This window comes from Dermacentor silvarum, chromosome 2, assembly GCF_013339745.2.
Source record: "Dermacentor silvarum isolate Dsil-2018 chromosome 2, BIME_Dsil_1.4, whole genome shotgun sequence".
In the NCBI taxonomy this organism is placed as follows: domain Eukaryota; kingdom Metazoa; phylum Arthropoda; class Arachnida; order Ixodida; family Ixodidae; genus Dermacentor; species Dermacentor silvarum.
In genome coordinates this window covers 82,722,656-82,738,305 of record NC_051155.1, presented here as the reverse complement: position 1 = coordinate 82,738,305, position 15,650 = coordinate 82,722,656, and the positions used below count along the sequence as shown (strand labels likewise).

At 44.6% G+C, this 15,650-nt stretch overlaps 1 long non-coding RNA gene across 1 annotated transcript; it reads left to right on the top strand.

The window, feature by feature from the left end:
- Positions 1-503: 503 nt before the first annotated feature.
- Positions 504-11,883, top strand: LOC125943074 (uncharacterized). Its single transcript, XR_007465530.1, has 3 exons — positions 504-577; positions 1,441-1,518; positions 11,679-11,883. It is a non-coding gene; the product is annotated as an uncharacterized LOC125943074 (long non-coding RNA).
- Positions 11,884-15,650: the final 3,767 nt, after the last annotated feature.

The following is a 15,650-nucleotide window of genomic DNA, read 5'->3' as shown; positions in this document are numbered from 1 at the left end:
ATGTGTTTCGTTGAAAAGAAATCTTGAAGGCGCGCAAATTCAGCTTCATCGTGTGCACTTTTTATATATCGAATTCAGCATACTTACTCTGGTGAGGGCAAAATAGAAGGTGCTGTGACAGCAGAGACAGTTCTTTCTTGCCCATGCTTACATTTAAAAATACTATGGCGATTTATTTGCCTAGAATGCTTTCTGGCATGCAGCTGAATATTTATTCCGATATTTTCAAGAAGGGTTAAAGAATGTGATTTTCTACCTCGTTACATTGATTAGTGCGTTGTTAAATAATGCCTTTCGAGACATCTAATCCACACAGGTTGTTCTGCTAAAGTTGTAAATCAGTAAAATGAGCCTGCCAGGTAAAACCGGTGGTGTTATCTTGCCGGGAACCGTGCATTTTAGAAATTACCTGGTTGAGATACAGCATACACTGTCCTATTGTTAAAGCAAACATGTTTGCCTATATTGGCCACCTGAGGCAATATACATAATTTATTTGCTTTCAGACACCAAATGAAGTCGCTATACAGCACCCAAGCGCCACTACTAACAGCAACACAGTGCTATCCAGGGGGTGGTAAGCAGATTGATTCTTCACATTACCCTATCGTGTATTATAGCGTGGTTTTGGTAATGCATGCTCTGACCCTGTGAGCCATGTGCAGAACACAAAACAAATTGTTATGTTGAAGTAACCAATGAATCAAAATAATATTCAGACTGTAAAGATTTTGGGGCAAGTTGAAATTAAGGGTGAGGCAATAACACATGACCACAATAAATAGAATGTCAGGGTCGTTTAAAATACGCAGTATTTCTACAATTTGATTTAGTAAGCGTGGGTATAAGCGGTTATCAATTGTGAAAAATATGACTAGTCCAAAGCACAAAGACGTTTACATGATTATTGCCAAATTGGTAATGCATTTTAGCGCGATATCTTAGCTAATAATTTTGATATTCTGGCGTGCCAAAACCAAGATGTGATTATGAGGCACGTTGCAGCCTGGAACTCCGGAAAATTCTGACCACCTGAGGCACTTAAGGTGCACCTTATCGACGTTACACAGAAGCTCTTGCAGTCCGCCCCATCGATAAGTTTTGCGCGCCCTCGGGCTTAGAAGCTCAATGCCAATGCCAGCATAGCACAACGGGAGGTGAAATCTAAGCAAGTGCCAACCTACATTTGTCCGTCCAAACGATCTCGGGGAACTGCACAGCATAAAAAAACCTTCGAGTGAATAAAAACAGGCCCATTTACAGAGCCGTCAGTGTATTCAAAAAACGTGAGGGAAAGAGAAAAAGACTTGACATCTTTTCATGATGATCATCAGGAGGAGCCTAAATTTATGCCCACTGCAGGACGAAGCGCTCTCCAATCACCCCTCGCTTGCGCTAGCTGGCTCCAAGTTGCGCCTGATTTTCTGCCGTATTTTTCAGGCAACTCTACGAACAACTATACCATCATTTACACCGACCAGCATTGCGCAGTTGTGCTTATACCACACTGAGCCCACGGTATGTGATTTGCCGCTTTAGTGATCGATAGGGTGTTTGTTTCGTTGATGCGTCAATCGCCCGCAAAGGTTTTGACCGCAAAGTGAGAGCGAGTCTGGTAGTACATCCGTGAAGTCAATGAGGCTCTCAGTGGCACTATTACGTGTGTTAATAACGGATGTAGAGTACGAAGATATGACATTTCAATTATCAATTATTTAGGGTCATTCCGCAGTTAGGTTGGAGGATTTTGGTGTTCTATGCATATAGGTATCGTGTTCTGTTTGATAAATTTTTCTCGCCCGAAAATGCCACTCGTGCAAGTGAATATAATGTTGTAATATTAGTTGTAATACGTTCAAGTGAATCTTAGTTGTATTACGGGCGCCAAAAACGTCTTGGTCTCACGGTACGGCATAGTTTAGAGGCAGCGACACGCCGATTAACGGGCGCCGCATCATATAGTTTAAAAAAGGTCACGCGCAAGTTGCGCCAGTCGATGGGCGACGCTTCTGCGCGAGTTCCTGACAAGTCGTGTTGTGTTGGACAGTAGTGCATTTCTTTCGAGGCACGTTTGGTAAGTCGCATTCATTATTATTCATTCCTCTGAGGATACTTTGGAGCAACTTTGAGTTTTAGGAACGTTCTGTCAGGCAGAGGGCAGTGTTGGTCTCTTCTTATCGTGGTACCGGCAGATAAATTTTCGAGTTAATTTGATGTTAGCTTTCAGGAAAGTGTGACAGCTGAACGCTCGAGAAAGGATAGCGTCAGGGTTTTTCTCGCAGAGATATGTAGAAAGTTCGCGTGAGTTCCTGTTAAACTCAGACATTGTTTTCGGATTTCGCGAGTTCTGAAAATAGCGCTGTATCAGGTTAAATACTGCTTATTCTGCAATGTACTTCAGCTGATTCTAGAAATCGCCGGATGGTTGTTCCCGCACGCACGTAGAGAGTACAGCGCCCGAGAAACGGGCTGCGCGGATCGCTTTTCGTAATCGTATACTCTACAGATTTCTTTTCTCTTCGGCGTATTATGCAAGGGTATATTTAAGGCAATGCGCGCCTCGCACGTGTATTTAGAAGACGGCAGCATTTGAGTTTCATTTAGTCCGTGGAAGTACGTAAAAATAAGCGCGAATCTACTTGTAGTATTGAACGCGTAATTTGCGCAAGTTTCTTGTTTTTGTTTCTTTAATTGGCGAGTCGCACGCAAGGGTTTGCGGCGCAAAGTAAGAGCGAGTCTGATAGTACATCCGTGAAGTCAACGAGGCTCTCAGTGGCACTATTACGTGTGTTACTAACGGATGTAGAGTACGAACATATGACATTTCAATAATAAATTATTTAGGGTCATTCTGCTGTTAAGTTGGAGTTGTAGTGTTTCTGTTCGATAATTTTTTTTCTTTTTGCCAGAAAATGTCTTTCGTGTAAGTGAATTTTATGTTGTAATATTCTGCAAGTGGGGGGCAGAGTCATGGAGTGGCATAGTTTCGAGTCATCGACACGCTGATTAACGGGCGCCAGAAACGTCGTGGTCTCACGGTACGGCATAGTTTAGAGACAGCGACACGCCGATTAACGGGCGCCGCATCATATAGTTTAAAAAAGGTCACGCGCAAGTTGCGCCAGTCGATGGGCGACGCTTCTGCGCGAGTTCCTGACAAGTCGTGTTGTGTTGGACAGTAGTGCAATTCTTTCGAGGCACGTTTGGTAAGTCGCATTCATTATTATTCATTCCTCTGAGGATACTTTGGAGCAACTTTGAGTTAATAGGAACGTTCTGTCAGGCAGAGGGCAGTGTTGGTCTCTTCTTATCGTGGTACCGGCAGATAAATTTTCGAGTTAATTTGTTGTTAGCTTTCAGGAAAGTGTGACAGCTGAACGCTCGAGCAAGGATAGCGTCAGGGTTTTTCTCGCAGAGATATGTAGAAAGTTCGCGTGAGTTCCTGTTAAACTAAGACATTGTTTTCGGATTTCGCGAGTTCTGAAAATAGCGCTGTATCAGGTTAGATACTGCTTATTCTGCAGTCTACTTCACCTGATTCTAGAAATCGCCGGATGGTTGTTCCCGCACGCACGTAGAGAGCACAGCGCCTGAGAAACGGGCTGCGCGGATGGCTTTTCGTAATCGTATACTCTACAGATTTCTTTTCTCTTCGGCGTATTATGCAAGGGTATATTTAACGCAATGCGCGCCTCGCACGTGTATTTAGAAGACGGCAGCATTTGAGTTTCATTTAGTCCGTGGAAGTACGTAAAAATAAGCGCGAATCTACTTGTAGTATTGAACGCGTAATTTGCGCAAGTTTCTTGTTTTTGTTTCTTTAATTGGCGAGTCGCACGCAAGGGTTTTCGGCGCAAAGTAAGAGCGAGTCTGATAGTACATCCGTGAAGTCAACGAGGCTCTCAGTGGTACCATTACGTGTGTTACTAACGGGTGTAGAGTACGAACATATGACATTTCAATAATAAATTATTTAGGGTCATTCTGCTGTTAGAGGATTTTGGTGTTGTATGCATGGAGGTGTAGTGTTCTGTTCGATAATTTTTTTTCTTTTTTGCCAGAAAATGTCTTTCGTGTAAGTGAATTTTATGTTGTAATATTCTGCAAGTGGGGGGCAGAGTCATGGAGTGGCATAGTTTCGAGTCATCGACACGCTGATTAACGGGCGCCAAAAACGTCGTGGTCTCACGGTACGGCATAGTTTAGAGACAGCGACACGCCTATTAACGGGCGCCGCAACATATAGTTTAAAAAAGGTCACGCGCAAGTTGCGCCAGTCGATGGGCGACGCTCCTGCGCGAGTTCCTGACAAGTCGTGTTCTGTTGGACTGTAGTGCATTCCTTTCGAGGCACGTTTGGAAGTCGCATTGATTATTATTCATTCCTCTGAGGATACTTTGCCACAACTTTGAGTTTTAGAAACGTTGTGTCAGGCAGAGGGCAGTGTTGGTCTCTTCTTATCGTGGTACAGGCAGACAAATTTTCGAGTTAATTTGATGTTTGCTTTCAGGAAAGTGTGACAGCTGATCGCTCGAGAAAGGATAGCGTCAGGGTTTTTTTCGCAGAGATATGTAGAAAGTTCACGTGAGTTCCCGTTAAACTAAGACTTTGTTTTCGGATTTCGCGAGTTCTGAAAATAATGCTGTATCAGGTTAGATACTGCTTATTCTGCAGTCTACTTCACCTGATTCTAGAAATCGCCCAATGGTTGTTCCCTCACGCACGTAGAGAGTACCGCGCCTACTGGATTGGATGGATTAAGGATTTTCTCTCATCCAGAGTACAATACACATCTGTTAACAACAGCAATTCCCCTTCTACCAACGTAACCTCCGGTGTTCCGCAGAGCAGCGTTCTTGGCCCTTTTCTTAATCTATATTATTGACTTGCCTCACTGTGTGTCTTCCTACATCAGACTTTTCGCCGATGACTGCGTAATATATCGATTAAGTTCATGTGACAATGACAAAAATGTTCTTCAAACCGATCTTAACGCTATTAACACATGGTGTTCAACATGGTTGATGACTCTTAATACCACTAAAACGAAGTTATTATCATTTACTAGGCGCAGCCACCGTATTCCAACATCGTACGTAATAAATTACGACATAATTGAACTTACAACTTCATATAAGTACCTTGGTGTTCAATTACAGTCTGATCTAACGTGGCATCATCACATCCGCCTGACGCTGGCATCAGCTAACCGCTCATTAGGCCCCCTCAAACGCGCAACCTTAAGCATGCTCCAGCTAAACTACGCAGACTAGCACACATCACATTAATACGCCCCAAAATCGAATAGGCATAAGCCATCTGGGATCCTTGTCAAACCTATATCACCCAAGAAATCGAATCACTGCAACACCGCGCGGTCCGTTTTGTTTTTTTCAGATTATTCACCCTATACTAGCATTTCAGCACTAAAAGCATATTCTACGATGGATCATATCCATCTCATCAATCAGGTAATCGAGAAATATGCGGAGTACAATCAAACTCGCTATATGGCTTTCATAGATTATGAAAAAGCATTTGATTCAGTAGAGATACCAGCAGTCATAGAGGCATTGCGTAACCAAGGAGTACAGCATGCATACGTGAATATATTGGCTAATCCACAAGGATTGCACAGCAACCTTGGCTCTCCACAAGAAATCTAGAAAGTTGCCTATCAAGAAATGGGTCAGGCAGGGAGACACAATCTTTCCAATGCTATTCAGTGCATGCTTAGAAGAAGTAGTCAAGCTCTTAGACTGGGAGGCTTAGGAGTAAGAATCAACGGCGAATATCTCAGCAACCTTCGCTTAGCAGATGAAAATGTCCTATTCAGCAACAATGGGCACGGATTACAACAAATGATTGAGGACCTTAACCGAGAAAGTATAAGAGTGGTATTGTAGATTAATATGTAGAAGAAAAAGATAATGTTCAATGGCCTGGTAAGTTAACAAGAATTCAGGATCGCCAGTCAGCCTCTAGAGTCTGTAAAGGAGTACGTTTATCTAGGTCAATTACTCACAGGGGACCCTGATCATGAGAAATAAATTTGTAGAAGAATAAAATTGGGCTGGAGTACATACGGCAAGCATTACCAAATCCTAACGGGGAGATTGCCACTGTCGTTGAAAATAAAAGTGCTCAATCATTGCATTTTACCGGAGCTAACAGATGGGGCAGAAACTTGGAGGTTAACAAAGTTCGAGAACAAGGACCGCACCAAGAGCGACGGAACGAAAAGTGTTACGCCTAACGTTAAGAGACAGGAAGAGAACGGTGTGGATCAGAGAACAATCAGGAATAGCGGATATTCTAGTTGACATTAAGCTGAAAAAGTGGAGCTGGGCAGGCCATGCAATGTGTAGGATGGATAACCGGTTTACCTTTAGAGTTACAGAATGGATACCAAGAGAAGGGAAGCGCAGTCGAGGTCGGCAGAAAACTAGGTGGAGTGATGAAGTTAGCAAATTCGCAGGCGCAAGTTGTAATCAGCTAGCGCAAGACAGGGGTAATTGGAGATCGCAGGGAGAGGCTTTCCTCCTGCAGTGGACATGAATGTAGGCTGATGATGATGAGGAGGAGGATGTGGCGTCATAACGGAACGTTTTTGACAAGCACCCAAAGCATTGTAAACGAGTGTTTTATAGGAGCTCTCTGTTGTTACAGCCTATCATTTTGTGCATGCCGAATCGCTATGCTCATGAATACCTTACCGTAATTTCATGGGGTGGACAGTCTCCAGCAACAGCTTACGCGATTCGCGAAAAACATAGAGCTATATTTTTTCGTCGAGTAATTCTTCGCAGCCTGCGAAAAATTGTTGCATGTATAGTTACCTCAATACCACTGGAAAACTCCATGGTCCTTTTTTTCGTATAATAATGTACTTAACTTTTAAAATTCCTCATTATTCATTGTACCAGCAATGTCTCTTTAACTTACAATTTCCACAAAGCCCTATTTCCACAGAGGTAAATAAATCGTTCCATGTAGGTTACTTGCGCTACATCGTGTGTGTGATATAAATTTTTTTTGTCTTGTTTGGGCTATGCAGCGTAACTTCTAGTCTTAAAACGCTAGATACTTGTGGACACGTCCACAAGTGTGTAAAGTTGCCCAAGAAGGGTAATTGCATTAGCTAGAGAATAAATTACAGAACACGCACAATGCAATCCAAATGATACATCTAATATTAAGGGACAGGAAGACAGGGTGCGGATTATAGAGCAAGCGGACGTCGCTGGTATGCTAGCGGAAGCGTGCGGGAAAGCTAGCGAAAATTGCCATTTTTAATACCGCCATTACTTGAGTGAGTGAGTGACATAACTTTATTTTAAATCCGGCGATTGGGAGGCCCGGGCCTGGGGCCGCCTAGATGGCCACTGGGAGCTGTTGCTCCCGCACGGCATCCATGGCTCGCTGGACGGCCCAAAGTTGGTCTTGGAGTTCTGAGCTGAGCAGCGTGGCCGACCACCGCGCCCGTAGATTTTCCGGGGAGACTGCCACTTTTTCTTGATATATTGTGCATCCCCACAACATGTGTTGAAGGGTGGCTCTAGCAGACTTGCATAGCTTGCATATATCGCTGGCGTATATCTCAGGGTAGAAAGTCTTTAACTGCACGGGACTCACATAGGTTTCTGTTTGTAATCGCCTCCAAGCAACGGACTCAGTTCTGTTCAGTTTAGTGTGAGGCGGTGGTAATATTCGCCTCTGATTTTGATAGAATTTTGTAATATCGCTAAATCTTGTTAATCTGTCTTTTTCTCTCCAGATCTCCTCCTCCGCGTTTCCCTGACCAATGGAAGTCACTCCTTGCTCAGCTCGGCGAGTAAGACCTCGAGCTTCGCGGTGTGCTACCTCGTTGGGGTTGATTGCGTGAATTGCTGGAGTCGTATGCGCTGGGAACCAGAGCAATTGCCTGCCGTTCTTCTCTGCGTTAGAGAATTTTGCTTTGTTGACTATGATGATGTGCCACGCCTCAGGAGAGATCCTACCCTTAGCATAGTTTCTAATGGCCGCCTGAGAATCACTAATTATGTATTGAGCATTTGTGGAGACCAATGCTAGTGCAATGGCTACCTCCTCTGCTGTCTCGGAATGTTTGGTATTAACTGACACGCTTGTAAGGGGTTTTTGGGTGTGATCTACGACTACTGCCACGTAGCTATTTCTGTGTGTGTATTCAGCCGCGTCTACGAAGGCTGCTCTGTCGTCTGAGCCATAGCTTCGGATCATTTTCTCTGCTCTACTCGTGCGTCTGCCCTTGTTGTAAACTGGATGCATGTTCTTGGGTATATTTGTTACTAGGAGTTTGTCGCGAATTTCTCTCGTTATCGTCGTCTTTTCCCCGTATTGATTGTGGTAATTCATTCCTAGCTTGCGTAGTATATGCCGTCCTGTTTTGGTTTTGGTTAGTCGTTCCACCTGGGATGTTTGTTGCGCTTCTATGAGTTCGTCCAGTGTGTTGTGGAGTCCCAACTTAAGGAATAGATCTGTGCTTGTACTGATTGCAATCCCTAGTGCTAGTTTGTATGCCTTTTTATGAGGATGTTAATTTTGGTCTTTTCAGCTGCAAACCAATTGTGGAAGGCTGCTATGTATGTGATCTGACTGATTATGAATGATTGTATGAGCCGTATGATACTTTCTTCCTTCATACCCTGGTGCTTGTTAGTAATTCGTTTGATTAATCTCATGGTGTTCGTTACCTTTGTGTCTAACTTCCTTATGGTTTCCCCGTTTGTACCTTTGTTCTCGATTATTAGACCCAGTACCTTGAGCTGATTTACTATTGGGATATTCCGCCCGTTCTTGGTGTGTAGCTTGATTTCCTCATGAGCCTTGTTTCTGTCGTATCCTTTGGGAGGCCTGCCCCTAAGTGTGGGGCGGTATAAGAGAAGTTCGGATTTCTCTGCAGAGCATGTGAGGCCTGTTCCTATGAGGTGTTCCTCTACTGTGTTTATTGCGGTCTGGAGTCGTTGTTCTATTGATCCGTCGCTGCCATCACAGACCCAGATAGTAATATCGTCCGCATATATTGTGTGATTGAGGGACTCTATGTGATTTAGTTTTTCGGGGAGTCCCATCAATACGAGATTGAACAGCATCGGGGAGATGACAGAGCCTTGCGGCGTGCCGGCCCCCCCGATGTCGATTTCGGGTGACGTGAGTCCTCCGACGGAAAAGACTGCTTTCCTATCTGATAGAAAGCTCTTGATATAGTTATACGTCCGTTGCCCTAGTCCTAATCGCTCGATGTTTTCCAATATGATTGCGTGGTTGGCATTATCAAAAGCCTTTTTAAGGTCAAGGCCCAATATGGCTCTTGTAGAGCGCGTTTTATAGTCGATTATCTGATGCTTAAGTTGAAGCATCGCATCTTGTGTCGAAAGGTTTTTGCGAAATCCTATCATTGTATCTGGGTATATGTTATTATCCTCTAAGAAGTTATCTACTCTGTTTAAAATTACATGTTCCATTAATTTTCCGACGCAGGATGTTAGGGAGATCGGTCTGAGGTTGTCGATCGAAAGCTTTTTACCAGGTTTTGGAATAAGCGTTATCGTCGCTTTCTTCCATTGAGCTGGTACTGCTCCTTTTATCCAGCACTCGTTCATATATTCCGTTAGGTTGGTGATCGACCCATCATCGAGGTTCCTGAGAGTATTGTTTGTTATACCGTCTGGGCCTGGGGCTGATTTGGTGTTCAACTTTTGTAGGGCCGCGCGGATTTCTGCCTCCGTGAATTCCTCGTCTAATTTTGCGTTGATATTCCCGTTGTAGCTAGGATGGTTGCAAGGGGGTACCTGTGTTATGTATTTCTGTTCTAATTCTTTGAGAAAGTCCTCCTCCGTGCCCTCATAGGCGTGTATTAACTTATTAATGGCTTGTCTGTGGTTTTTCTTGTTATTCTCAGGGTCCAGCAAGAACCTAAGCATGTGCCAGGTTTTGCCGGTGCTTAATTGCCCGTCCATGGAATTACATATCTCGTCCCATTGTTGCTTGCTCAATTGCGCAGCATATTCTTCTATTTCTTTGTTGAGGAGCGCTATGCGCTTTCTCAATTTTCTGTTATGCTTCTGACCTTGAAGTCTATTTTGCAGCGACTGCTTAGCTTCCCACATGTGGAGAAGTCTGCTGTCGCATTTCTCCAAGTTAGATTCAGGTGGTGCTATTTTTGTGGCAGCTTTGACGTCATCGCTGAGCTCTTTAGTCCATTGCTCTATGTCTGTGATGGATCGTTGCTGTGTAGCCTCTCGCGATCTACGAAGTAGTTCCCAGTCTATTAATTTGATCTGTCGTTCGTTGGGTCTATTCGGCCCTTCTTTGACGAGTAACTCCGATATGCGGTGGTCGCTACCCAAATCCTGTAGTGTGTTGCGCCACGTCACCTTTTCAATATTCTTGGTAAATGTTAGGTCTGGGGTTGTGTCCCTGTTTAACGCCGTGCCTACTCTGGTTGGAGTACCGGGGTCTGTGACTAGCGTGAGGCCTAATTCTTGCGAGTCATTCCATAAGGCCCTTCCTTTTGGTCTGGAATATAGATATCCCCACGCAGTGTGTGGGGCATTAAAGTCTCCTCCTATTACTACCGGATTTTCTCGAGCTAGTTTGAGTGTTTTCTGGAATAGGCTCTTGAACTTGTGCTTATGTTTAGTGGGATTGCTATAAATGTTCAGAATAAATAAGCTAGGTCCTGTCTTCTTTTGTGGGATGAGTTCCAATAGAATATTGTCTATGTGCGCTATGCCTGTATTGTGTTGCACGCATACTATGTTTCTTTTTACAAGCGTGGTTAATACCCTGGTCTCCCCTTCGGCATAGCCAAAAGATCTGTATCCTGCCAGCTTTGCGACCCCATGTGTTTCCTGCAGAATTATGACGTCCGGCTTATCCTTGTCTTTTAAATACTGCTGCAAAACTGATTTTTTGTTTTTGTAACTTCTACAGTTCCATTGCCATATCCTGAACCCTTTTGCAGCGCGCCTCATTGCGGGTGCGACCATGGGAGGGAGACGGGAGGCTGGAGAGAAGCTGATCTTATATAATTTTGTGGTTGCGAAGTGGGTGAGGATTGTGGTGCTTCTGATGCACCAGAGGGGAGTCCATTACCTGGTGACTGGTTTGCCTCTAGGATGTCTAATCTACTCATAATTGCTGCTATTGCCTTAGCCATTTGGTTCATCATTTCGTCCCGTTTTTCATTTGCCTTTTGTATCTCTATTAGGGTCTTTTGGATATCGACTAATGCTTTATCTACCGCCGTGTTATCTTGTTTATCATTTTTGGCTTGGGCCAATACTTCTCGCCATTACTTCTCGCCAAAATTAAGTAGCCCATGGCCTGGAGCGCGTAGCTACTTGGCAACACCACCGAAATAAGGCAGTACCCACAGCAGCCTGAGAAATCTCTGAGCGGGCGTGATTTGACTTTCGTTCTAAACTACAAGGCGCACGCAATGTCTGCTTAGGTGCTGCTTAAATGTTGTTAACAGCAAAACTGTGCAATTGGCAGCTCGGCGGCTTTGCCATGGTGGCGCTATAGGTATATACTACTTATTTACAAATTTTAGCAAACGTTAAATTTTGTTGCACCTGGGCTCTTACTCCTAGTTATGACACAAATGATCTCCATTGACGAAAGTGGTATTGCTCTTTTCTTTCTCTCTTCAGCTGCTGTAAACTGTAAAACTGCTTGCGAAATGTGGGTAAGAGAAGACAGTGTGAATTCCTGGAACAATACTTGTGACGATGTGTATCGACAAGAGTGCGGAAACAGAAAAATCACCGTCTACAAGAAGGAGCACTGCGATTGCATAATCAACCACTTCGCAACGAATACAACACACGGAACACAACTAAGCAATAAATGTTGATATCGTTACGAGGATTTATTACTACAAATCCGTAGTTTAGAAGCCAAGGTGGCTTAAATATCTTGGCACCAGCCACTCGCCATAGACCTGCGCGCACTCTTGTCACTAATGTATTTGGTTTTACTGGGCCATCAGGCAAATGGGAGCCATCCTGGCTATACAAAGCGATGACTTGGAGAGGGTGGTGCTACGGAACGAGGCGACTTACGTGCACCGTTTCAAGGCTACAGCGGCGCTTGTCTTAAAACGGCGTCAACAGCACGACAAAGAACACCAGTGAGAAAAAGTATACCGACCACAGGGTCACCGGAACAAACTGAATGTCTTCGTAATTAACATGCATAAACTGAAATTGACGACTACACTTAAACGTGCGCAGAGCCAAATTTAGACTGCAGTCCACAGGCAGAGGAGAAAATCAGCATTATCACGCACCGTATACATTGCTCACGCGTCTACGCCACGGGAAATGTACGTTCGATCACCCGCTATGGTACATCATACCTTGCAGTGAACCTAAAAGTGAGGTCAGGCCCTGTATTCTGTAACGAATCGGTTTTCGAAGCATTCGCTTTGCGAGCACGCCAGTGGTCGGGACACACCCGCATATTTTGTTGACGTCACGCACATTGAAATCATTTGGAAACCTAATCCGTCCTCTGCTAGGAAGTGAACAAGAGCGAACTGGTTCCGTCCGTTCGCAGAGCATATGCCTGCCGTGTGCACAGGCGAGGTCGATGTTCAGGGCAACATGGCGGCGATGGTGATTCCTGCGGCGCCTGTGTAGTGCTTTTAGCGAGCCTCCGTGAGCGACAACGACGACCTCAATATCGACAAGGCGCTTTTGAGAAGGCAGACAAACATTTCAGGAGCCAATTCAGGCTCTCTAGAGAGACATTGCGCCGCTTGTGCGAGGAGCTTGAGGGTGTTTTGGGGCGGCAACGTTATAGTGCCTTATATAGATATTGTGGCCAATGTGCTGTGCGCATTGAGATTTTCAAGGCGAAGCATTTCTAGGCGAACATTTCGAATACGAACTAGCCCTTACCCAAACCCAGCTTCAGGACATTTGCCACTTTGACAGTATATATATATATATATATGTATGTATGTATAGCCACCTACGTTTTGGTACTCTCATAGTCGTTTCATTAACTTGGTATGTACCAAAATTGGCATCGTATGACAGAAGTGTATGACGAACATGAAATGCCTGTCATGTAGGTATTGAAACAGCCGCCTAAAATGACAATGACCCAGTGAAAAAAGGTTATCACTCAAAAACAACGGAAATTGGCTCTTAAATGGTCAATAAGTGAAGGAAATACTAAAGGATAATGATAGAACTCATAGTCATGACTGTGACTCAGCCAAAAAAAGCATTACACTCAAAAACCAGTGGAATTAGTTCGGGTGTTGTACTAAGTGATGAAAAAGGCTTAAGGTTGATGGTCGAAGTCATAGTCATGAGCATGAATAAGGCTTTCGTCTTAAGGTCTCTTAGGCGTAGCCAAGGGGACTCCCCAGGACTCATGACATGCGTGTCATGTAGGTTATGAAACAGCCGTATACGTCTTGGTGCTCTAATTGTCGCTTCGTTAACATGGTAGGTTAACACTGCTTCGCATAACATCGCATACCACACTGCTTCGCAAAATATCGATTCCCACAGGGCGTGGGATCTGCCGGCTTTCTTATACTATATCCAGCCCCCGGAAAGTAAGGCTAGTTTCAGTTTCAAGGCACATGCGGGCTTCTAGCGGTTGCCGGACACCTAGAGGTATTTTTCTTATTTTTCTTTTTGTGAGTTTTAAATCGGGCGAAGCGCGGGAAGTGGTCGCTATGGTGCGTCCGTCGAGCTTGCCTCCGCTCCCCCTTGCCACTCGTTCAGCGATATCACGTCATATCGCGCTTGGTCGTCTGCTTCAGTTGTCGTCCCAAATGTGAAGATGGGAAAGATGAGACAGGGAAGCTTGATCAGGCGTGCAACGAACGTAAGACACAGGAAACCAGATCTACCAAGCGTTACACGAAGATGATTAAATCGGGGCATCACATGTGTTGCGCGGCTCTGTTGTGTTCGAACACCAGGAATTCCAGTTCTGCGAAGTTTTTCAGGTTTCCTAATGACAACGGGTAAGCAGAAGTATTTCACTCTATTTTCCGAGCAGGTATTCATTTTGCATGAGTAAACCAGGGGCCGTATTCTGTAACGCTTCGGTTTTCGAAGAATTCGGTTTGCGCGCAGTGATTGGTCGCCGCCTGGGTGACGCCATCGCCTCAGGGCGCGAACGCATTTTTTGATGACGTCACGCACATGTCAATCACGCGGAAACCGAATTTGTCGTCTGCTACGAAGCGAAGCCGCGCGCGCTGCTTCGGTCTGATCCGAAGAGCAGTGTGCCGTGTGCAGAGCCTGTGCGTGCCATGTGCACGGGCGAGATCGCGGCCCTCGGAGCAAAATGACGGCGTGTGCGGTGCCTGTGGCGCCTGTTATCGTGCTTTTAGCGAGCCTCCGTGATTGACAGCGACGACGTCGACGTCCACAAGACGCCTTTGAGATAACAGACGAGGAATTCAGGCGACAATTCAGATTCTCAAAAGAGACAGCTCTCCGCCTTTGCGAGGGACTTGAGTGTGTATTGGGGCCGCAACGCGAAGTTAGCGTACGACGTCCTACCTAGCGGCATAGATGGGTCAACCGAAGAAACAAAATTGGTTAAGTCCCTCACCGCCAGTGCCACTCACACACGTTTCATAATGAAAAATTAAACCTCATCAATACCATGAACAAATTATTTTTATTTACCAAGAAGCGCTCGTACATTGCTATATTTTTACTCGGTTTGTGATGTTCACTGCCACAAAAAAATCCTTCGCGCCGATTGGCTTCTGTCCTTCCACTTGTTTTCATTACGTCAACGGACCGCCCCAATGTGACGCCACCGCCAAACCGAATCCTTCAAAAACCGAAGCGTTACAGAATACGGCCCCAGTTCTGTGCAAGCCTGAGTGGACTGAGATAAGAGCAGTGTCGCTCGACTCATTCATCATGACGGCAGCCCATCTGTTGCTGGTGAAATACTTGTAATGAAGGCCTTGAGTGCGTGTTTTCTGGCTATACATTTTGTTCACACTTTGTTGACATACACAGTCAAGGAAAAAAAAAAGAAAAGAAAGACGGTTAAAGGTGGTTAGTAATTTTCGCATTGGTTTGGATCTTCTGAAATCTATTTTTACTCATTATGTACAAATTTCCGTTGTGAAAGAAAATCTGTTGATTGTCACTTTTGCACTGCGTCCACTGGAGGTCAGTATTTTTTCAGTGCCGAATCTGTGCATAAAAACAAAAGCGTTCAACCTTTACTTGTGTTTAGTTTTGGCTGGCTGAGAAATCGGTTAGATTCAATTGATCCACTTCACAACACACGAACAAAATTAACAATTGATGGTGCCAGGAAGTTATTTTCTTCATGCTATCCCCCACAATATGTCAACTAATCGAAGTGTAGCCCTAAACGTAACCGCAAGTTAGGACTTTCAAAGAGGCTACTTTCACGAAATGACGAAATGTAATATATTATCCGGGAATATTGGTAATTAACAACGGTTCGCTATATAAATATTCTTCATTATAATTCCTTGGCACTGGTGCGTACGAGCAATGTCCCAGTGTTTTAGAAAATGAATAACAGCTTGCAAGGTAAACCTGGGAAGAGGAAAGCGCATCCTAACAAACGACACACTTCAGCGGGTCCTGCTCCGCGAT